Source organism: Patagioenas fasciata, chromosome 10, assembly GCF_037038585.1.
Source record: "Patagioenas fasciata isolate bPatFas1 chromosome 10, bPatFas1.hap1, whole genome shotgun sequence".
Classification (NCBI taxonomy): domain Eukaryota; kingdom Metazoa; phylum Chordata; class Aves; order Columbiformes; family Columbidae; genus Patagioenas; species Patagioenas fasciata.
In genome coordinates this window covers 7889805-7914238 of record NC_092529.1, presented here as the reverse complement: position 1 = coordinate 7914238, position 24434 = coordinate 7889805, and the positions used below count along the sequence as shown (strand labels likewise).

The 24434-nt window shown below is 39.4% G+C and overlaps 1 protein-coding gene across 20 annotated transcripts in view; it reads left to right on the top strand.

Moving 5' to 3' along the window:
- ATP2B2 (ATPase plasma membrane Ca2+ transporting 2) overlaps nucleotides 1–24434 on the top strand; it is a 393712-nt gene that overhangs the window by 148958 nt on the left and 220320 nt on the right. Inside the window, exon 1 of one of the 20 annotated variants that reach the window (XM_071813027.1) lies at nucleotides 15195–15298. The exons of 16 other annotated variants lie outside the window; for them this stretch is intronic. The gene's annotated coding sequence lies outside the window, so the exon portion shown is untranslated. Of the gene's footprint in view, nucleotides 1–15194; nucleotides 15299–15397; nucleotides 15495–15687; nucleotides 15709–16402; nucleotides 16471–24434 lie in introns of those variants that run through there. 3 more of the 20 variants (XM_071813029.1, XM_071813030.1, XM_071813031.1) reach the window with 3 other exon arrangements.

Sequence of the window (24434 nt, the reverse complement as noted above, 5' to 3'; positions counted from 1 at the left end):
TCATCTTGTGATTCATTTGAAATTTGCTTCCTGTGTGTTTGCTACTTGCAACAATTAATTGAGGTTACTTTTGTTGTTGTTGTTTGTTTGTTTTTCCCCCCTATGTGGAAGAATGTGCATTCTTTCTTTTTTTTTTTTTTTAATTTAATAGCTGACATTTTCAGTCTTTCTGGATAATTGAAGGTGAACTTCTTATCTGCCCTCAGATCACCCAAGTGGGATGATATACTACTGTCATTTCTCACTCTGGATGTTTGAACAAATGTAGAATCACTTCAGAGTTAATCATGTTGTGGCTTCCTTATTGTGTGATAGAATAAAAATAATGAATTAATTTCTTCGGTGGACCTTTACTCCTCTTCAAGGAAAGTTTCCCTATACTGTAAATGCTCCGTATTGTGTCAGTTCCCTCGAAGTAGTCATTAGCACCTACACACTTGGTGTCAAGTGCTGCTTTCTGAAGAGATTAGTACCTTCTCCTCCTCCTCCTCCCCCACGCTTGCTCAGCTCAGTAGAAGAAAATCCAAATTACCACAGCCATACAGGGTGGAAGAGAGAAAATAATGCCCCTGATTTGGTTGCTGTCTCAAGGAGAGGAATGACACACAGGATTTGCTTCCCCTTCACTAGCACTTCTAGGCTGGCCTAATTTTAGCTGGTGTCAGTAGGTTTAGCGGGTCGGTCAGAGCAGAACGGGCCCGAATCCTTTCAGCCCCTTTGCACCCTCTGGGCTGCGGAACCAAGGGACGGGGTGTGCAATAAAACACAGCTGTTTGCTTTCTCCATCATAGGGAAGGGAAACAAAACTGCAATCAAAGTAACAATAAAACCAAATCCAAGTCAAAGGGGACCTTGAACCAGAAAACTTTTTTTTTTTCTTTTTAAAAAAACCTTCCACAATATATCTATGCCTGAGAGAAGATGTGGCTAATTGGATTCTTATCTGTTATTTGCCAACCACCTGGCAACAACCACTCATATCTGTTGTATAAGAACGTGAATTTATTGTCTTTTATCAGGAAGGACTGGAAAAAAAAAAAAAAGAACAGCGCAGAGGTTAACTAGAAAAAGGAACACAAAGTCCCTTTACTTTTTTCCACAGTTGATATCCCATTCACTCACCTGGGCACCCAACAAGGAAACCCAGAAGGAGAAAGAAAAATGGTATCACGAAGGGAAAAAGTTGATAAGAACATCCCAAGCAACACACGCTTGTGTCAGTAATGTCTGCTGTTGTGGGACAGAAGAAATAGCAGCATTCTTTGATTTAAATTGTGTTTACTAAGGTGAAAGAGAGACAATAATATAAGCTGTTACGAAATAGGAAATGCTGCGACATTGAAAAGATGGGGGTCAGGGGTCATTTGCTTCCCTGTCTCTTAATTTTCTTTGAATTCCTAGTCCTGCTAGCTAAGCATTGCTCTGGATGTTTCTGTGGAAATCTGCACCGAAACAGTTGTAAAAGCTTTTACATTTTCTTTTGCTTCCTGTTTAGCATTCCTTTGAAACAAATGACTGAGATTAAAAGTCCTTGCTTCTGTCATTTTCTGCCTTTAAGCAGACTCATGCAGCAAGAAGCATAAGTTTTTATGTTTGGATAGTCATTGTAATAAATAAAAGGCTACACACCTTAGACTGCAAGAGAAATACAATGACACCAGCAGTCTGGGCAATGGCATTTTAGAGTATTCGATGGAATTTTCGTTTCAGAATGTTCAATAGGTCTGTTCCGTTCATCTTTTACGAAGGAGTTTTATGAGTTTGGAGCAGAGGTTTTTCTTTCAACCTCAATGATTCTGTGTGTGAGGATCTGAGGAGATGCTCTAGTTGATGCTCAATGTATACAGAAATTTTGCATTCACTCAACACAAAAATTGTGTATATTTTAAGTTATCCTAGTTGACATCTGAATAAACAGTTACAATTCAGTTTTATATCTGAAAATATTTGGAAATTGAATTAAATTAAAAGGGTTAATTTTCTCCTGAGGAACAAAGAATATAGGATGTAGAAGGTAAGCAAGAATGTAGGAGTTGTTTCATGGGGTCAGACAGAAGATCTGGGCTAGCTTGGAGTTTCCAGACCTCATCCTCATATTGACTTTCATGCTTAGTAAGTTTATGTTCTGACGATTGACCAGAATGTATGTAGGTTAAAAATTGGGATAAAGGCCCCTTGAACAGTTTTCAGGGTTTTCTCATCCTTGCAAATAAGAGAAAGTGTTGGATGTTTTCAAGAACTCACTGAAGTAAGTCTGTAGTCCTCCTCAGCTCTGTGTAGTAATGTTCAGTAAAGCATGGAAAATTAGTTTACACCTGTGAATTTTTGCAGCAATGCAGTAGAGTGCAATAAAATTCTTCAGTGCTTTGGCTACTATTTCTTTTATATTTATGCTGTAGATTGTATCTGTCTACAAAAGACCTTCAATACTGAAGGATTATCTATTTAGCAATATTCTGTTTGTCCTCCCTGTACATTTGGGAGATAATCTATCATGTGTATGTGTATATGTATATATACATATATATACATATATATACATATATAGGAAACAGACATGGTGAAACTAAATCACTCAGTCAAGGTTACAGGGAGAATTTGTGACGGATGTTGAAAAGAAATCTAGATCTTCATTGCCCTGAGCTAATGGTGTTGCAACAGGGTCATCCTCCTATCTGGAAATCTGCTCTTTCATCATAGGCTCGTCTGGGGCTTTGGCGAAGTTTAGTCCAGACACAAACTGTCTGCGCTACCCGGCTTGGGAAACTGCCATTGAAAAGCTTTGAAACAAGCAGCCCCTTCCACCCCAAACTGTTGAGCAGGATGAACTCCTGCTGGTTTAAGTGCTGTGGAGAATTTCGAGTTGTTATGCAAGTGTGAGTTTGGAGCTCAAAAGAACCTCAATTAATGTTTTAGTTGAATGGAGAGGAAAGACATTATTTGAGGTAGCATTTCAAAAAAATATCTGAGAGCTAGTTTCAATATCAGGAGTAGAACTGAGCTGGGTATTGAAGGCAGCTGCTACCAGAGGTGCAAGTGGTGGCCATGGGGTGGGAGAGGACAGGCTGCCTTTCTGGGGAGAACTTTCAAACCTAGTTTTAAGGATTGGCCTTGAATACTGATAATATAATTGGGACAGCATGGAGTTCCACACCAACTAAAGTAATTGCTCGGTACTTCACTCAAGTGTTTTTCAGGATGATAAAACATAAGCTGTGCTAACTTTCATTCTTTTACAGCTAAATATACATCTCTGTAGTCTTGTTGAGCTGGAGCGGATTGTGTGGTGATGAAGAGATGCAAGATTTTATGTAAGGCGTGTGTAGGAGATCTGAGAGAGATCTCCGCAGGGATCTTATTAAAACTTATGAATGTGGAAATGGTTATTTACAGATGAAGTGCAGAGTGGGAGAGAGAGTAAAGGATCTGAATCTCACTGTGATGTTATCTTCAGAGAAGTCCTGAATATCACACTATTTGCTCAGTATGAACCACAATTGATGCCTGATTTCATTAGGTGCCAAATTTATAAAAGATTGGCTATGGGTTTGAAAATCAAGAGAGAGATTAGTCAGAAGTCTTGATGCTTTATTTTTGTAACAACTTGAGATCTGAAGCTTTAAAAAAAAAAAAAAAAAAATTCCAAACAGCTGATTAAACTTATCACCAAATCTTTGTAAAACTGTATTACTTAAACTTGACTTGGTTTTTGTATGTCCAATAGCAAATTTTTTAGTTCTGCTTGCTGAGTGTGGACAAGTAGTACACAAGTCACTAGCTGTGTTTTGATGTAATTACTTGGATTGGTTCTGTAAGGCATAGAAATACTGAAGTGCCAGGACTCCATTTCCTTGTACTAGTTGTGCATTTCTTTCATTAAGATTGAAATCACTAACTAACTCATCTCATGCAGATTCTGCAAACATACAGAACATATTTTACTAATGTAACTCCATTGCAATCAGCTTCTCTATTCATATTGCCCAAATAAATCGTGTGTTTAAATTTTCTCATGGAACAGGAGAAAACAGATTTTCTTACAAGTGAGGTAATTTTCCTCTTTGCAGACTGTGATTTTAGGATGTCTGTCCTTTGTTTGTGGTGATTATGATTTTTACCCTCAAGAAAACATAGGATCCAAAACTTGTATACATTGAGATACTCTGGTGTAGATTCTTACTTTATTGCTGTTATATTTCTGATTCATATGGTTCTTGTTTTTCCACTGGATTCCTTAAATACCATATTGAAGGGACTTCAGGTGCTTTCCAACATTGTCCTCTAGAAATCATGGGCATCTTTTTATAGCTCTTTTTCTCTTTCTGTCAGAGGCAGCTTCAGCTTGGAAATGGGCAGAGCAGAATCATCGGTATTTTGTGTGTAAACCGTAAAGACAGTAACAATTTTTGTGCCTCTGTGTCTGACTATTTGGGAATGAAAGATAAATTTTGGTATAAGGCTGGTCTCCAGTTTATTAGCGAGATCTGTAACACTAAATAGAAATCATACTTGATGACAGGATTTCACAAGTGTTAAATTTAAATGCAAGCAGATATTCTTCACTAAATCTGTGGAAATTTTTCATGAGTTGGTTTACAAATACGTCCTATCACACCCATTGAAATGACATACTCTAAAGGAAATTAACTTATTCTGATTATTAGTAATGTGATAGAATTTTACTTTAATTCTGTGTATTTATATTTAACTTATTTTTAGTTTATACTGTGAGAAAGTAAATGATGTAAAGTGAAGTTTTCAGAAGTGTCAGAACTTTTTTGGGATCTTGTAGGGAAGAAGAGGCATCATAAAGGTGTGTTCCCAACTGTTTTAGAGGACAGACACAGGAAAGACTTCCTGATTTCTTTAACAACAAAGGATCGTTCTCATACCTGTACGTTTTCTCCGAAAATGATTCTGGACTCTGTGGAGTGCTTTGCTTTCTGCTTGTGTCAGTGCCAGGACTTCAGGTGACATTGCTGAGAGTACAGCTACGAAGCTGAGGTGGGATGGGTGCATTTTGGCCTTTTGCACATGCATAAGACGCTCAATTTAGCTACAAAATGGTCTTTCTGACACCCGAGGGATACCATTTTCTCTTAGGACAGATTCCTTTGGACAGCTATAGGATTCTGTGTGGATGCGAACACCTCAGGGGCACCAAGGACCTGCTGCCAGCACTGGGTGCACTGAATGGTGTGTGTCATCCTTAATTAATAGGGACCCCAGGATTTTCTTACAACAGGAAAAATCAAAGGCTAACAGCTAGTGTAAAATGTGCCTTTGAGAGATCATTGCCTTTTTTAAAGAATAATTGAGCTTAGCATTTAGGTGTTTCTTCAGATAATTATTTGAATGTCAGTGCTAGTCCATATCATCTTGGTGGTTTTGGGAAGCTTGTGTCTGAGTGTTGTCTCCCTGTTCAGAGCTGTTATATTTACAAAAATTCCTTTTAAAAAAAAAAAAAAAAAAACACCACAACAAACAACCCATAGCATTCTGAATTATATCGCATTATATATTTTATTATTTTATCTCTTACCTTGCATTGTTCTTCCTGAGATAGAGTTAATGAAATGGCAAGAGGAAAAAAAAAATCTCAGTGGGATTTAATTTTACAAATAATATGCAGAGGGTTCTCATCACTACTTTATCTAAATATAACACTGTAAGCATCTCTGCTTGTGAATAAGATGATGTTTGGAAGCTACAGCAGCTCTCAGGAAACCTAATTTTCATCTCCACAAATCGAAGTTAGGAGTACTAAATACAATTAATATGGAAGATCTGTGTTTAACTCTTTTATGGTATGTAAGCACAGAACATTTAGATGTCTTTAGTGAAGTTGAGGACACGATGCAGGACTGCAGAATTTATTTTTATCCTCAAGGTCAACTAATATCTTTGAAGACTGACATCAATGTTCAAGAAATATAGGTCTTAATTCTAACCTTGAATGTAATTGTGTAGTTTTACTGTATACAATTAATATATATAACAAGTATATGCATTACTTACTATCTTCTTTTCCTTGAGCTTTTGAAAATGACATATAAGCTGTATATTTTTAGAGACCAGAATGTCTGAGTCAGACAACAAAACAACAACGTGTATAACAAAGGTATGCAGTTCATCTTTGTAGGGCAGTGCTGTGTAAAATGGCTATTTGTGTACAGAAATTGATAAGGAATCTTTCCAAATACATGCATTTCTAAGCAGCAATGCTATTTCAAGTAAAATTTCAGTAGCAGCTGCTTATCTGATGGTGCTGGACACTTTCAAAATTATTAAGCTGAAATGACAGAAAAATGCTTAATGGTCTTAGATTATCAGACCCTTAACAGCCCATGCACATGCCACCTTGCAACAGCTGAAAGAGAAGAGAGGAATGATGCTTTTCTGGCTTTGACTGCTTTACAAGTGTTTCTGATTTTTTTCCCCCTCTTGTTCCCATTTTTGGAGTGATTTAAATAAACTTTGCCTATTTCTTTCCTTAACCTTCCAGTGAGGCTTTTCTATTTGCTTACTAGTCATTTACTTTTTTTTTTTTCCCCCCATTCTTTATATGTTTGTGGAGATTTGGATGTTAGTGTGATCTTCACATGTTCCTCAGGTAAAGGCACACACCCAGGAGCAAGTAGCACGGTAGGTTCTGCCAGCCTCAGATAGGCAGAGGCTGTTGGGATTTTATCACTATGATATGCTGTTTTATCACTGGATGTTAACACACCCAAGAGATTTATTTGGACCTTGCTATGAATTAGCCCTGGCAAAAGGCCATGGTGGTGTTAATCACCTCAGTGGGCAAGTTCTGGGTGAGGCCTTGAGTTCTGGACTCCCAAATTCTCCTGCTGCTCCTTGAACAGTTTCCGGCGGGTCTCTGCAGCCCTGGGAAGGGGAATTTGCTGCCAAGTGACCCACAGTTAAATAGAGCATTATCAATTTTTTTTTCCTGCAAAATAATGTGTCCGGTTCTTTGTGCTTAAAACTAGTTGTTACTTTCTTCCTCCATTGCAAACATATTCCTAGTTTGTGAGCTTTGTTAGGTTTTCTGAGTGAAGAAAAGAGCGACAACTCTTCCTCTGAGGAACGGTAGCTAGAAACCTAGTCAACTTTGAAACCTCCTAAGCTATGCTCACTGGTAGGTTACACCTCAGTGTGATCCGCTGTGACTTACCATAAGTAATAAAAGGGTTTACATAGTTTCTTCTTGGTTTCTTGGTTCTTGTGTTGCCCAGCTACTCTACAGCACCCCTGGGGAGCAGAGGAGATACTACCATGCATTGTTTGCTTGTTTGCCCATAAATCCTTTCTTGACCCATTTTGACACATTTCTGACCAAACACGAGGATAAGTTTTTTTGAGGAATGTCGTTATCTGCAGCACATGAATGTTTCTGGTGAAAGATTATAATAATAATGCATAGCTTGAAGGATTATTTCACTTAGGGAAATACTAGAAAATATTTCCATTTAGTCACATTGCCAGTTTGACAGACACCATTTAAATCCTCACTCAAATCCCTATTCAGTTCTCTTTCCTCTTGCTACTTTGTGAATGACATCTTTGAGAATATATTAAAGATGACAACGTTTATCTAGTGCACTGTAGGTATTTGTCAGGTCAGCAAGATCAAAAAGTGATGTGGCCAGGGCTTGTCCATACCTGCAGATAGTATGCAGTAAATTAATGGGAGGTGGTGTTTACTCAGGAACGCTCCATGTCTTTGAAAGTGAATTAAACAAAAATGAGAAGAGACACACACAAAATAATTGTATTTGCATGTGGGGTTATTCTAGACCAGATATTGTGGGGTTTTTCTCCAGTAGCATTTTTGTTCATATGTGGAATTCTTTTGCACTGTAGATAGTCTCCGTTATTCTAGAATAACATTTATGTTTTTGCAAGCCCTTAAGCTCAGTTGCTTCAAAAAGTTCTGAAATTCTGGCAAAATTGTCACAACTGTTGATTCGTAGTCTTAGATCTGGGATTAAGATCCAGCTAATGGACATGGTTCAGTCTGGGGGCCAAGCACGATGCCCAACTCAGCTTCATTTACAGTGTATTTTTATTTCATATAATGTGTATATTTGTTACAATAAGGTTTGGGTCTGATATTTAGTTTAATATTTAATAATGTGAATAAGTAGTTTTATATAAACTTTATGCTATATTTAGAAGTAAATGTTCATGATTACAGTGTCTATACCAATAATTCTTTACGCTTTCATATTGTAAATTGAATCTACGGAGTTGTGTATTTATATATATATTTACATATCTTTATCTTTATATAGATATATCAATATATATTTTTATAAACATAGTATAAATATCTAAATATTTATAGATTTATATATAAAAGCCACAACCGTCAAGATAATTTCAGATCAGATTTGACTCTATACTTGTTGGAACTCCCGGACTGACTTTATTGAGAGTTATTCCCAGATGTTTTAGTGGAAGGGACTGATTTGTTAACATTAACACCTTTTTTGTTTCTTTTGGCTGAAGTGCAGCTATTCTGTCGACTGCTGCCATGAAAGCTGCTCTGAAATATTTTGGGGCATACCAAGATGTTCCAGGCAATATCGGTGCCACCCTTCCCAGCCCTGGAGCTGCTCTGGGGGTTCCACCAGGTGAGACGGTGGCTCCAGCTGCTGCTGGGGGAGCCCTGGTGACGGCAGCTGGTTTCCCCAAGGCAGGGGGAAGGACATTGGAGGTTAATAGTGATTTATGCGACAGACAGGCTCCAGTTTCATCTTTCCACACAGAGGAACATCAAGAGCTGCATGTCTTTCAACTGGGCTTTGTGGCCCTGCAGCAAGGAGAGGCTGGTGGAGTTGGCACCTGAGGAGGGGGGGGTTGTGTTCTTCCCTGGGCTGGGGCTTGGGGGCACCTGGGGGCTGCCCGTGGCTGCACGTCACCCGCAGGATGATCACTGGCTCTTTCAGAACGGGTCACAGGTACCCACAGCTTAACAAAGCTTAACAGGTCAGATTGCTTTACCCTATAAGCTATACATAGACTTTTATCTTATTATATTGGAAAAAAGCCCTTAACACAACAGAAGTAATTCCCTCAAGGTGATTAATTAATAGGAAATATGTAACCTAGTTGTATTATTTGCTGAGCTATCAAAAGTTCTTATTTAATAGTTTGTTACAATTTTGTTATCGCTTTTAAATTGTTGAGAGTGATTGAACCTTGTCCCACTGTTACGGTAATCTTTGGCATTTACTAGAGTAACATAGTAAATAATGCTGATACAGGCTTCAATTCTTAGCCATTTGATAAAGACTACAATGGTAGGTGCTGTGTCAGTTTAATGAGTTTTACAGTGAGGATATCAAGGTATGTATGAAAAATCTATATATTGAGGAATGAAGGCTTAAAGAACATCTTAAAATGTGGATGCATTTTCTTAATATTATTAGCAGACCATATTTGCACTTTAATTCTCTGCTATTATTTATTACCATTTAATCTGTCTGAATAACAGCAATTTTACTAGAATAATGTTAGTTTTCTTTTTGAAGGTGCAGTCCAAGGTCATAGCATGACTAGTGATGGAAAGGTGGTACTTACCTGGAGATTGATACTCATATTGTAGTCATACATGGTTTCACAGTAAAGGATGCTACATCAAATGTATCCTGGCTTTGAATATACTTTTCAAATTGAAGATAAGTGGTTTCTTGTATAGAGCATTAGCTAGTAAGAAGGAAAAACAACCTCTATGAAATTGTGGTAGTATTTTACAACAGCAATATCAGGAAAAGGTGCCGAAAAAAATCTCATTCTAAACTCTGTTTTTTCTGGGAGAACAGTTTTGGTGAGGTGGAGGGAAGGACCACGTAACCCAAAGTTTCAACCCTATTTCCAAACATCCCTGAAGGTTCGATAGTTTGAAATCTGTAGTCTGATGCAAATTAATGTGATCCTTTTAAATTCTAGAATCCTATAATTTGAATTGAAATATCTGTATCCTACCAGTGCCTCTAGGACCTATAATCTCCATTAAGATGAGAAAAGCAGTGATAGGAGGCTAGAGAGCAAGTATAAGAGTCCCTTCCAGAACACAGGGAAGGAACTCGTATGGTTGAAAGCCACAATCTACTTCTGAGTCCCCCTGCTAGTACCAATACATCACGTTAAGTAAACAGATTAATGCTAGAAGACAGTTGGCACAAGTCCTGTTTCAAAGACTGGCACATTTATGGGGTTTAATCGTACACTAAATGAAAGGGTGATTCCTCAGTATATTGACTATCTCATTCTTCAGTTCCTGAAAGTTGTGGCAGTCTCAGAAGATTATTCTTTAAAGCTCTTGCAAGGCTGGTTTATTGGTTAAGATTTGTTCTCAGTGTCAAAAAATAGTTTTTCTCATCTGCATGTGACATAGAAGATTCTGTCTTTAAGAAGGTGGAATGCTTGTATAATACTAGTTTCATATTCTTAGGAACATCTTAGGCTGAGCTCATGAAGAAGCTGAATTCAGCTGTGGGTTTAGGTTGAGCTGTATCAGATGTTGCAGATGCTTACTCTGGCAAATACCGATCACTTCTTTGGGGAGACTGTTAAGGTGCTTCTCTGTCATTGCTGTGGTTAGACAGTGGCAGTGAGCCAGGTTTACTTAAACTTTAGTGGGAAGCTTAGGCTTATTAATGCTGCTGCTTAGGTTTTATTCCTGAAAGGGCCTAATGACCTTTCCTACTGCCTGGGTGATCCTCAGAGTCTGGTTTTGTCTTCTGAGCACTAATGGGAGGGGGCAGCAATGCCAGCCCAACCTTGTAGACATCTGCTGTTATCGGGCATGGCTGTTACAGAGTGGAAGAAGAAAAATGTGTGTATTTGTAGATATCAGATGAGGACAGGAGGTTAACTGCGGTGTCGGTAGTCTGGTAGGTTTTCTTTCAGATACTGAGAAAGTCGGGATTCTGATTGAGGAAATGAGCTGATGAGGACCGCAATAATTTATCAGTCAGAACAAGTATTAATTTATATGTTAAAATAAATGTCGTAGATATAAGAGAACAGTTCAAGGCAATTATGAGTTTAGATTTTAAATGCATCCTTATCTCCTAACCTTCAGTATTTCACCAAGCAGACTCCGTTGTGTCAAAGGCAGGGAAGAGTTAACCAATCCAGCAACTTATAACTGCTGTAATTTAAACTACTGAATATACTTATTTTGTAGTTAGGGAAACTGAAGCACAGTGGGATCAAGTGACCTACTAACATCTCCCAGTCAAGAAACAGTAGCGCAAGTCCTTGAATTTGAGTGTTTTGAGGTCCCTCTCCTCTACTTCTTTTATTAGGTCATGTTGCTTCCTAGGATAACAACATGTTTGCGCAGTTTGGAAATGCAAGCTGTTTCTTTGCAGAAATATTACTGCAGAATGTTACAAAACTGGAGAAACACTGAGTCTGAAAACAGATTTAATTCTTGTTTTTAAAATGTAGCAAATGAGGTTTAAAAATATGAAAGGCTGCCAGTCTGCTGTTCTAGTTTAAGTATCTGGGTTGTGATTTGAAAAAGATTAGAAATCTGCTGCTGATTTTCAGTGCTATTCCTCTACTTGGACAGCCTCACTGAAAAGGAGGTCTTGGTCCCCCAGATCCTGAAAGAGGAATTAAAATTATGTTTCTGCATTTTCTGTCATTAATTGTCTCATAAGGACCTTGAAATGTACTTATGATGTCTATCACCAGCACATATGGAATGAAATTCTTCTGCAAAGAAATTAGATAGACTCATTCTTTTGCCTCTGAATATTTTCTAAATTGTCAGTACTGGAGAAGCAATTTTTCAAGTCACATTTCAAGCTGAACAGCTAAAGTCTCATTCCTTTCACATCCCATAAGCATTGTTGTTCTGATTTTTTGTTTGTTTGTTTTTAAACTCAGTCCCAAGAAGCATCTTTCCATTTTCCTTTCCATTTTTCTGCTCCTTTTCTGCTCCATTTCCACTCCTTGCCCCCAAGTTAAGGTGTTAAATTGTTCTTTGTTCAGAGCTAAATAATATGCCACTGGATGCTTTAATAGGCATGAAGATGCGCTGACATGAGAGAGGCACTGTTCAGATGTTTTGCAATGCCTTGCTATTAAATTTTATGATGAAATATCTAGAAAAAGTGCCTGCTAACACTGTAGTAATTTTGAGTTGCACATGTTGAAAGCCGAGCAAATTGGAAAATTTTACTTTTTTTTTTTGCAGTCATGTTTAAAAAAGAAAAAAGCAAGCAAACAAAAACCTACCAAAAACCAAAACAAAAACCCCCAAACTAAAACAAAAAGGGAGACCTTTCAATCCTGAGGTCAGAATCTTACTGTTGGTACCATTTACTAGGTGGCCCATTTCTGGGGGTGGAATCGCGATGTTTGGTGCTGGTTGTTGTATACCAGTGTAGCTACGTATAGCAGGTATTCCTTGCGCTAGGTGGGTTTGTGACTCAGAACAGCAAGCGATCCCTGGAGCTGGAACCTCCCTCTTGTTGCAGGAGCCAGTTGACTTTGGCAGCAGCAGAAAGGCTTTGGAGCATTTCTGAAGAGTTTGCACTTAGTTGCTTTAAATAAGGGTGTAGATAATGTGACTCTTCGTTCATAGCTTCTTGATTCAAACCCAGAGCAAGCTCCTAGTGGTGCCTTGACACAGTAGTTCAGTTCTCACTCCAGAAGGTGCATCTTCTGGCCTTGAGCTCAGCACTAGTGGCTGGGCTGCTCATGCCCAGGGTGACCAACGGGTCTGGGATGAGGTGGCACCAACACCAGCAGTAAAATACACACGGCACTGTGAATGGGCTTCAAACTGAGGAGACTGGCAAAAAGGTTAACGGCTTGTTTGTGATATTATGTGTTGTGGTACTTTTGGTGCCCTATGTTAAATCAGCACTGGGAATATTCAGGTGAAAAATTGGTTGGTTGGATTTGGTCTATAGTGATAGTTCAAACTAGGATTTTTTTTCCTTTTGAACATTTTTTTTTGTTGTTATTTTTTTCCTCTTCTGATTTCCTTGCCTATTCTGTTAATCAAAAAGAAGAATTAGAGTATTTCCTGATGAAGTATAGTGTAGGCATTCTGGTTCTCTACCTGGGCTGAAGTTTCTGTAGAATAAGATATAATCTTTGAGAGCAGCAGTCCTCAAACTGGCAAGAGCCAAATGTATGGAACAAGTTTTAATTCTGTGTTTAATTTCTTCAAACTCTTCATCTAGAAAAGACAGTTTAAAAAAATCTTCTATAATATATTTTGTTACTGTGTCAGTCAACCTTTTAATGCTTTTCAATTCGTCTTTTAAATTTCTACTGAGAAGATGAATTTCAGTAGCTAAATGATTGCAGGTTATCTTAGTATGTCTGCTTTTCTGGCAGAGCAACAGAGGTCATCAACATTTCTAGGTCGTGGACATAAGCACAACAGATCTTAAATATAACACTTTTTTATTCTGTTATTGTTTTGTTCAGTGCTTGAATTCAGTTTTGTGCCTGTGCTCCCCACTCTTTAAAACTGCAGTTTGTACTAAAGACTTGCTAAGAAAAAGGGGACATGTCTCTCTGCACGAAGTCACTGCATATAGTGTCCTGGCATGCATGTAATTGCCTGCAGCTTTCTAATGATAAAGGCAGTTTCACATGAGAAAAGTCTACATTGATCCTAGTCCTGATTTACATTTTACTTCATTTAAAAAAAATGATCAGCATAGATAGAAGTCCTGATCAATGATCCTAGCTCTTTTTTTTTTTTTTTTTTTTTAAATAGCTTCCATTTTGGTGCAGTGCAGTACAGACTTTTGGTTTAAGCGGCTGAATTGATATTCTGAGCAGCGAGTAAGGCAGGATGACGGAGCAGCAGCACCGCTGCTCCCGGCAGTGCTGGGGGGGTGCGCTCCCACACCTGCCCCTCTGCCCCAGGCACCGCAAATCACCAACCGCTGCTGCCATAGGACACTAGAGAAAACGTTCCAGCTGCTATGCATACTGTTTTAGGTGTACTTCAAGAGAAACGTGGTATTTTTCTATGTTTAGTCACTGTGGGTCTTGAATAGTTCGAGGTACAGAATTTGAAGTTGCAGTTTGAACATGGTACGTGTGCTGATCACTATTCACTTTGAAAAAAATGAGCTATTACTCAATGTTATGCTTTTTAAAGGACTGATCCCTTTCTCTTATTTTTACTACTTGATTTTTTTTTTTCAGAACTATAACTGTATTCCATTGAAAAAGCCTTTTACATTTCAGAATCCTGCATGTGCTAATAATTCAAATAACAGGTAGATTTTATTTTTTTTAAAGAAATAACACAGAATTAGATGGTAAGAAGCTCTAGATAAAATGCCTTGGTTTCTCAAAGTGCCCTGGTTTCTCAAAGTGTAAGCTGTTGTTATAACGGACCAGCTCTTTATGTTGGGGGTGCGGGGGAAGGTAAAAGGGGGCAGAAAGCTACTCCAACATACATGTCTGGTTTTACAGCCTATGCTGATGTGACCACATCAGATTAATCAGGAGGATATTTTGTGTGCTTCCTCTGAATGGGTTTTAGATTTCTGGAAGGCACGGCAAGAAACACAGATACAACAAAACATCACAGCCCTGCAATAATTTTTTGATCTTTTCATTATAAACAACGTTGTTCTTATATAAATGGAGTGCAAGAGAGGGAGAGCAAGCTGTATTTTTGCAAAAGGTGATTATGAAGTAATTTGTAGGAGAGATGTTTGTTGCATTTGCTGTCAAAGGTGTAATTGGCTCCCAAAGCCAGAAGACATTGGGTACTGGCAGGGTCAGACCCGGCCCCCCCGCCCCGCTCAGGGCGTTATTGCTCCCCGGCCCCTCGCCCCGTTTCGTGCCCCCCCTTCCTTCCCAATGACAGCGACAGGACTTGACAGCCCTCGTCCTTGAAGCTTTCTCCCGTTTTTGAGCAAGTGGCATATTCCTGGTAGTTTGCCATCTTCCGTTTCTGCCGTTATCCCAGGGGAAGCATTAAAAGCACAAACAACAACATGGTGGTTCGGTCCATTTTTCTCCCCCAGCACCGTTCGCTCTCCCCGCTCTGCCCGCTGCTCGTTCTCCCCGTTCAGCCCCCGCGGGCCGTGCCCATGCTCCTGCGCGCGGGGGGCGCGGAGCTGGGGCAGAGCCCCGCGGCTCCCCCGGTCCCCCCCGCCGCCCGTGGGGTGGTACAGTCTGCAGAGCCGCTCCGCTCATGCAGCGCAGCCCCGCCAGCCCTTCCCATGCCCGACCGCGATCCCTCCGCTGGGTAACCGAAACCTGGGTGGATTTGTGATGATATCTTAGCCAAGTAAGTAGCGACATCCACAGCATGGGAATAATAATAATAATAACAATAAAAAAGGAAATCTTTCCCCTTTTCGTTCTGAGCTTGTTTATTTGGCAATTTGCTTCTCGTGGAGGCGCAAGCTGATGAGAAAATGGTGTGGAGACTGGGGCTGAGGGATGCGCTGGGTTTGGTTCGTGCCCTGTGAATCTCTGCAAAGGTAAATGCTGCAACTTCTGGGGATAATTCTGTAAGGTCAAACAGGAGCTGCAGAGCTGAAAGGCACTCTTGCGTCAGAAATCATTCACTGAGACTTTGTAGGTTGAAAATTCAGTATGATCTTCTTTTATGAACAGACGTGCTTGATTTTGATTAAATCTGTTATTTGGTGATGAGGAAAACACGTGGATGAGATTTTGCTTTTATCATTGCTGGTAAGAATCAGATGTACCTTTTTTCTTTCAGAGGTGCAGAAAAGATGCTAAAATATGAGCAGTACAGTTGACTTTTTTTTCTTAACTTTAATGTTCTCTTCTGATAGACAAAGACATATCTTGCTAGCAAAATATGTAATCCTCTACTGAGTTTATTTATAGAGCTGCTTATAGTTTTCCAATGTGTATGTTTGAAAGTAGAGGGCACACAGATTAAAGCAACCCGAACATCGCCTTTCTATTGAAGTAGATTAGAAAACACTGTTAAAGAAACAGGGCATTTTATGTAATTTCTTTTCAGCATGCATGATGTTTCCTATGGTAAGGTGGGGAGAGGCTTTCTGTGGTCTATGGGATAATAACTACAAATTCTGACAGATGGGTTTTTAGTGGTGTGGTTTGGGGTTGCCTTTTTTTTTTTTTTTTTTTTCTAAAGAAGAATCAGCTCTAAATCCCTGAATGCTGCATAGGAATGCTTTTGGCTGTTTGTAAAGCAGGCAACGCTTTACCAGAAGCCATAAGTCCTTTCCTATTATGTAAAGGGAGGTTCTGTGCGTTTGCTCCCTGCCCGTGGCTCTGTGAGCTCTTCTGCCCGGTGGTCCCGGCAGCAATTCCCACCCCGATCCCCTGGGTGCACTGGGCAGTCGTTGTGTCCTGCTCTGTGGCCCCAGCCCTGCTGGGACCATGGCCCTGACTGCTCCGGGGGCGTTTCAGCAGACAGGAGCAGATGCTTAGCCAGGTACTCCCCACACCTTTGGGAAGGTAAGTACTGAAGTTGCAAACAGGGAATGTGGGTTATTTAATGATAAAACTGTTAGTTTTACCGTTCAGATGCAAGCAAAGAGCTGCATGCTTATTAGGACTCCTGGTCGTTTGACCTCCTGATTTCCTTCTGTTGGGGGCTCTGGCAAAGGATTGCAGAGATATTACACAACTTGGGGTGTTTGAAAGAGAGCTTAGTATGGAAAAATATGCTATTATCGCTTGGATTTGCCATTAATATTCAATATATGCAGTATGAAATTGATAATGAGGGCTTTTTGTTAGTCTTTGCTTAGTAAAAGGAGATTATAGATCTACCTCATAGTCCACTTGTGGGGTGGGTTTTTTTGTGTGTGTGTGGTTTTTTTTTTTTTTGCTTTTAATGTTGAGATGCATTCCTGATTAGCATTTAATTTGTGAGAGCTTATCCATATGCACAACTGGCTCTTACACCTTGCTCTGAAATAACTGTTTGACTCAGGTATCTGGCAGGTCTTTGATCACATACAGCTTTTACTTCGGGCATCTTGCTCTCATATAAATCTATACTGCTTCCTGTGAAGAAGCATTTAATATTTTCCCTGTAGTGCTGCTAAAATGAATAAGTTTGTGAATAAGGCAGTAAAATAAGGCTTGTAGATAAGTTGTCTATAGTAATGCAGCATGAATATTTATCTATTTATTTATTTATTTATTTATTTGTGTCCCCTTTTTCATCCTTTGCATATATCTATCTTCATTTCTGTGGAAAATCGATTTTGGCCCAGCACATCATTGGTAAATATACTTGCATTTTCATACAAAAGGTCATTTTTTTTTTTTTTTCTGTTGGAAATCAAAACGGAATGATATTCCTCATGCTTTCTGCATACATAAAAAGGTTTAATGCATGTATATTGACACAGCCTGGAAGAGTTTCATGCTTCTCAGTAGGATTACAGGTTACAGAAGACATGATAATGATGAACTAGGTATCATACTGTTCGTTTAAGAGCTTCCGTTAAGTGACTTTTGTGAGACCTTTTTCCTTATAAATTTCATATAATGTACCTAGGAAACAGTTTTGAAGGATTGTTTTTTCCTTTCATCTTGTCCCAGCATTTAAAATACCCAGCTTATATTTTCTAGTGCTGTTGAATCTGGGATGCAAACATTTTTTTTAATTATACTAAATATATACATTCCTGTCTGAATACTGATATTGTGAGCATACTTTTGGCTAATATGTAAGAATGTTACAAGTGTTTTCGCTTATTTTCATCCTGCAGTTCGTATTTTCAAATGTCAGTTGTGTATGTGGTGATTCCTTCTTGCATTTTGAAATAAATGTAGAAGTCATGACCTTGTAACTACCTCACACTCACTGAAGCCCCATTATACTGCAGTAGGACTCCAGCAGCTGATAGTTCTGTAAATTGAACCTAGCTCCTTTTAATAAATGTAAATACTTTCACAGGTTGGACTTCAAATAATGTTCTGGAGGGAAGAAAGTGATTTATTTGAGTCACTCAGATGTGGAGCCATGTAGAGAATAAGCTTGCCTTTTGCCAGATTTTCATTATGCTTTCAAGGAGAGACAAAGAAGGATATTACAGTTCACTGGAATTTAGCAAGGATTGCTAAGCCTTTCTGACTGATTGTTGAACAAAAATTAATTGCATTCTTATTATATATTGTTGATCTTACAGTCCCTTCCAGCCTGATACTCTATGATTCTGTGATTATCTGATCAACTGAAAAACCCCATACGATTAAAATTACACGTTCCAGACTAATTTTAGTAAGTCAATTGAAAAAAGGGTTAAACAATAAAGCTAAGGATGTTTATGATTAAATCATCCGCTTCTGGAGAGGTGTTTTTTGGTTAATTCCCATATTAAAATATGTTGCTAAAGCTGAAGACAATCTCTCTCATGCTTTCATGAAGAAGCTTTCCTTGTAGAGCCCAGAAGGTAGCAGTGAATGGGCTGTGAAGGGGCTCCTGGCAGGATGGAGCAGCAGAGTTCTGCTGCCTCTGCAGCACCTGCAGTCCCGGCCTTGGCCTTGCCAGCAGGAACCTTCCGCTTGCAGTCCATCCCAGGGCCAGAGGATGCACAGCAGGGATGCTCCAGACCGTAAGACTGTATAGAATTTATCCTTGGAAGTCACCTATATATACAGCGTGTTCAAAGATAATATAGCCTTAGTGGAACAGTTGCATAATAGAACAGTATTTCTTCCTGAGTAGGTTATGTTTTGTATGCTAGATTTTTTTATGTGCAATTATGTGCAAGTATAGATAACCAAAGAATATATAGGCTTTTGCAGATTATATAAATATGCAGGCTTTGATTTCATGCATGAAGCAATGAAGATAATAAATAGCATTTTATTCTGATTTTTATTTTAAAGTTTGGTGTCTTGTGTACAAAGCATAAGCATATGGTACAATTTTAAGAGCTGTGGGTTTTTTGTTTGAAGTTTTACTGGTGTCTGGGGAAAAGGCATGCTTTTTATGTTGTTTTTCTTGAGATATGATCTTATTTTGTGTATTAAAACTGGACATCTGCAGTTAAAGAAAAAAAATCACTTTACAATAAAAAGGTTGGGAATGAAGCATATTTTAAAATAGCCCAGTAATAGGAAAGCTGTTCTAAGAGGCTGGCATCACTGTAAGATGCAGGACATTTTCCTTGATAACACTGCAGATGGGTGAAATGTGAAGACTCAGAAGTGAGGTGGGATGCCTGGTTAAATATCAGACTTCGCACAGTTGAGAAATAGTAACCAAGTTACAAAATACTTCCCTTCTACCACATCGTATATGAACAGGTTCATCCTGTTGGTAATATGTTTTCTCTTGTTTTTAAAGTAGCCATTGCAGCATTAAAGCATCTTAAGGTTGTGCACCAAGCTATCAGAGAAATCCTAGAGGCTGTTCAAGTGAAATCCTGGCAGAGGACCAGCAGAAATCATTGTGATTTAGTTGAAAGAGTTTGTGCATTTTTTCCCTATTATCTCCTTTCTACACATGGCGAAGGTGAAATGAATGAAGAAGGCAGCTGAGTCACAGAATCCCACAACAGCTGTGGTTGGGAGGGACCTCTGGAGATGGTCCAGTCCAGCCTCCCCTGCCCAAAGTGGAGTCACCCAGAACAGCTTGCTCAGGGCTATTTCCAGTCAGGTTCTGAATATCTCCGAGGATGTTGACTCCACAACTGCTCTGGGCAACCTGTGCTAGTGTTTGGCCACCCTCATGGTTTTCGCATCTTTAAATGGAATTTTCTGTTGGTTTGCTCTCATTGCCCTTTTACCTTTTACTGAGCACCACTGAGAAGAGCCTGGCTCCATCATCTTTACTTGCTTCCATCTGGTATTTATACACATTGATAAGGTCCCCCTGAGCTTCCTTTTCTTCAGACTGAACAGTCCCAGTTTTTTCAACCTCCAACTCGTGTGCCAAGTGCTCCAGTCCTTTTATTGTCTTTGCATCCCTTTATTTGACTTGATCTGGGCAGCAGATGCAACACTCCAGAAGTCTCAGCAGTGCTGGCTGGGAAGGCTCCCGTCCTTTGGCATGCTGGCACGCTGTCTAATGCAGCCTGGGAGGCTGGTTGCTACCTTTACTTTGAGGACACATTGCTGGCTCATGGTCAACTTCGGGTCCCCCAGGAGCCCTGGGGCCTTTTCTGCAGAGTAGCTTTCCAGCCAGCTGGACCCCAGCCTGTCCTGCCTGGGATTGTTCTTTCCCAGGGGCACAAGTTTGCACCCTGAGGTTCCTGCACCTCGTTGCTGCAGCCCACCGAGTTTGCTCTGATAGGCAGCTCCACCAGCTGGTGTTACCAACCCCACCTCCCCATTTTTTATCATCCGTCAACTTGCAGAGGATGTACTCAGTTGTATCATCCAGGTCATTAAAAAAGACACTTGGCTATTGCATTGCAAGAAGTCACTTGGGAGAAGAGGATTAAACCTGAAACTGCAGATTTAAGATTTAGTCCAGAACTGAAGCACTGTGGTAGTAGAAAATTCCAAAATATGGCAAATAACTGGATAAGTTTACAATTAAGACTGTGGAAGTTGCAATATTGGAGTCAAATACATTGCATCAGCAATGCACTTTGGTACGTATATAAACTTTTTTGAGGACAAAAAAGGAAAATCAATGATTTAGGTTCATTGAAAGCTTATTTTATATATTAAAGAATGAAGATTCACAGCTGATGAAGTAATTTCAATTGATAATTTCATTCACTGCATTTCAATTAAAGTGAGTTAAAAATAAAACCATATGAAATGAATTTAAAATAAAATGAGTTTTAGTCCAATATGATTTGAATCTTGCTGAAAAATCTATCACACGAAATGAAGAAACAGCGTAGGGAAGATGCTTATCTGTTAGATGTTGGGCAAAGAAATATTTCAGTAGAGCCATCTCCTGTTCTGTTCAGTGGCCTTCCTAACTCCTGACCTTTGGAAATGAGTTATGCATTTTAAATAAATGACACTCTTCATATATACACTCAGTCTGAGAAGATTTTTACTTAGACAAGAGCTGTCTTCAGTATGATAAGTTATCTTCCATGCTCCTATTTGAATTGTGCTCTGTAGTGCAATTCAGAGCAAACTTTGTACCTCAGTTTAGGATGAGATAGAGCATTTTAAATGTCTCCAAGGATTCGTCACTCTGTATACCTCAGCCAAAGTCTGATAAGACAATTCCCACCTCTTCTGGAATGTGAGGGTCTCAGTTTTCCAAACCTCAATAGTCTCTGTGCGAAAGGACAACATGTGATCAAACTCTTTGGGGCTGCTGTCTCATGTCTCTTCATTACTAGGTTGTCCCACTGTTATTTAGTCCAGATGTTATCAAAATTTGCAACTTCCCTGTCCAGGTTGCAGCCAGCAAGAAGCAGGCTTATGCATGACAGTCAAACAGTTTTGGGCATATTTACAGCCTCCTACATATCCAATTTCTGCTGCATTCTGCATTTAAGCCATTTCTCACCCACAACTGTAGCACACTTCTCCACAAATAGGAATGGTGAGGACCTCTATTCTTATTGCCTTTATTGCCTCAGGCCATTGCCTTTTGAAAGCAGACATTGCCATGCACAATCTCTGTTGCAGGTTTCTGTGTGTTAGTGGACCCTGAGAAAAGAGTTACACTTCACGGAAGTATGGTGATTGTTCTTTTGGCATGTGCAATATATATTGTTTGTCTTACAGGGTGGATGAATATATTGTAATGGTCATGCTCAGCATCTGACTAACCTTGACACAAACACTCATGCTGATGAAGCGCAATAAAAATACGCTGCTACCATTGCAACTTGTCTTTCAGAATGGTACACGTTGTATCACACAGGTAATTAGAAGAGAACAGTGTTCCCATTAAACTGTTCCAGCCTCCTTGGGAAATGTGAGGGCTGTCAGGAGGCAGCATTGATTTGTGTCCTTTGTAAGGCAGTTTAGGAATAAACGGTTGTCCTGACTGAGGACAACTATGTAATTTTACACTGCATGCTTATGACATTCCTTTCCTCTGCTTGAATTATAATGAAGATTTTGCATGTTGTTCTAAAAATATATCAAATGATGTTTGATATTAAGGGACCAGTGAAATGCAATTGCAATTAAATGATGATTTCCTGTTGCTTTTCACAATGAGACTGTCATCCTCCCTCCCCCGTGTACTTCAAGGAATACCTGTTTATGAATAGTTCAGCTAACCTGGGAAATTCAAAGAAGGATTGTGCACAACTTCCTGGATGCAGTTGTGCGCTACCCAAGGACCCATTTGCGTATGGTAGGACTCATTGCCTCTGTAACACTGTAGCAGTAAATTGTTATGCAGAGAACTGCAGATTAAATGGTAGTGCTAAATCAGCGTTACTGAATAAGATGCCTGAAAACGCCATGAAAACAAACTATTGGAACAGGAAGATTACAGAAGTAATGATATGCTTAATTTGCATGCAATATACCCCCTAGCTTTCCATATAGGCTTGGGGGCAAACTCCTAATTTTGCAGGTTGTTTTCCTTGGTTTGTACTAAATGTTCGGTGCCTCTCTCACCCCCATACAGCCGTAGTTTGCATTAGGCAGGACAGAGCTCCTTGTTGCAGAGGGGCACGGCAGAGGTGGCTGGGGCTGGATCCACCTGCAGGAGCACAGGAGGGCTGCCCTCAGATTTCTCTTCAGCATTAACAATCCCCCTTCAGGACACAGGGGGTTTGAGCTGATATTTTATTACTCAGCATATGTAGGGAGCTGCTGGTCCCCAGAGCACTCGGTTTACATGTACACTCCACTGTTTGCAGAATCCTCTGTTCGTTTGATTTTAAATCTTGTTTTGGTCCATCCAAAGTAGTATTGAATGTATTTGTCTGCTGTGTGCAGCGTTTAAATATTAGAGATATGTATAGAAAGTGGAGGGGTGGAGTTTATTTATTAATATGTGTTTGGACTGAAGTGGGAAGACAAAAGTGGAGGGTCTGTATGTGGTGCAACGGTAGGTGACGTGTAGATAGAGACCACTGGGCTCTGTGTCACACAAAGGTCCTTCAATGGGCAGGTGGGTCCTGGCCCGGCCCAGGGCTGGTCATAGACTTGACCTTGGGGAAGGGACAGGGTGCTAATAGAGACAAATTGTGCTCAGACCACTAAAAAGCTACTCTTTGCTGCAGAGATTGAATTGCTGTCTGTTTCTTTGGTTATCATCTTATCAACCTTAATATAGCTGTTCATTTTAAGGAACTGTAGTTACTGTGCCATTTCCTGCCTTGATATGGGTCCTCCCTCTCCTCCAAAGCAATGTGTACAAAATAGTAAAAAAAGAACCAAGAACCTGAGGAAGGATCATATAAAATCTGCAGTGCAGAAATAGAATTATGTCATTATCTGACTTCTCCTGTAGACAGATGGTTAATATAGAACCAGCTACAGGGTTTATAGCTTGGTATATCATTAAGGTTCCCTGTAACTCTAATGTGAAAAGATAATAAATTAAGTGTCCTCTTCCTTGCCCTTGTCCTCCTTTTTCTAGTTTAGGAATATACTTAGAAGTTTTAATCTGAAAACATGATTCTGATACTGGAACTGAAGATGGAAAGAAATGAAAGAGAAAATGGAAGACATCTGAAGTGATTTTTCTTGAATCTTTTGAAGTGTTAAAATTGAGTGCACAAGGTCTTAACATACAAGCCTCATTTACATATCTTCTTTTGGATTAAGAAGGTATCTTTAAAAATATTGCTAGGAAAGTATTTTGGGAAATAATTTTTTTCACTTGTTGGAGAAAACTAGAATATACTTTCTTAACTGGGTCCATTTCCTTTTAAGGAAATCTTGTTCCTCTCCTTCGTCTTATCTGGAGTAGATGAAAGTTGCAGATAGAGGACATGTTATTTTTACATGTTTTGTTATCAATAAGGTAAGTAGCAGTACTTTTGGAGCTTTAATGGCCAAACCCTGAGGGAAGGATAATTACAATATTTAAAATGAAACTGAATGAGAATGCTATGAAAGAACAAATGATACGGTAAATAGAAATATCCCTTAACTTTTATATTGCGAGACGGTTCCACTGATCTCCCTCCTGAGATCCTCTTGCTTGTGATCAGTAGGAGTCAAAGAAGATTTGGGTCTGTGATTATGTATAAAGCCTCTGTGCCATACTTATTACATGAAATGAAATATGACGCCCAACCCTACTCTCTCTAGGCAGAGGCGCAACCCAGGGGTTGCGACACTGCTGTAAGAACTGAAGGGAGATCCTCTGCGCTGGAACTGGTAACACAGAAACTGGAAACTCTGCAAAAGATTTTCTGCTAATTAGGACAGTTTTCATTTTGAACCTTGCTTGAGAAGAGTTCTGACCACTGCTGGATTACAAATGGATAAATCCTTCAACACTGAAAAGAAAATACATATGTGTGTGTGTATACATTTATATGTGTGTGTGTATATATAGAGATATATAT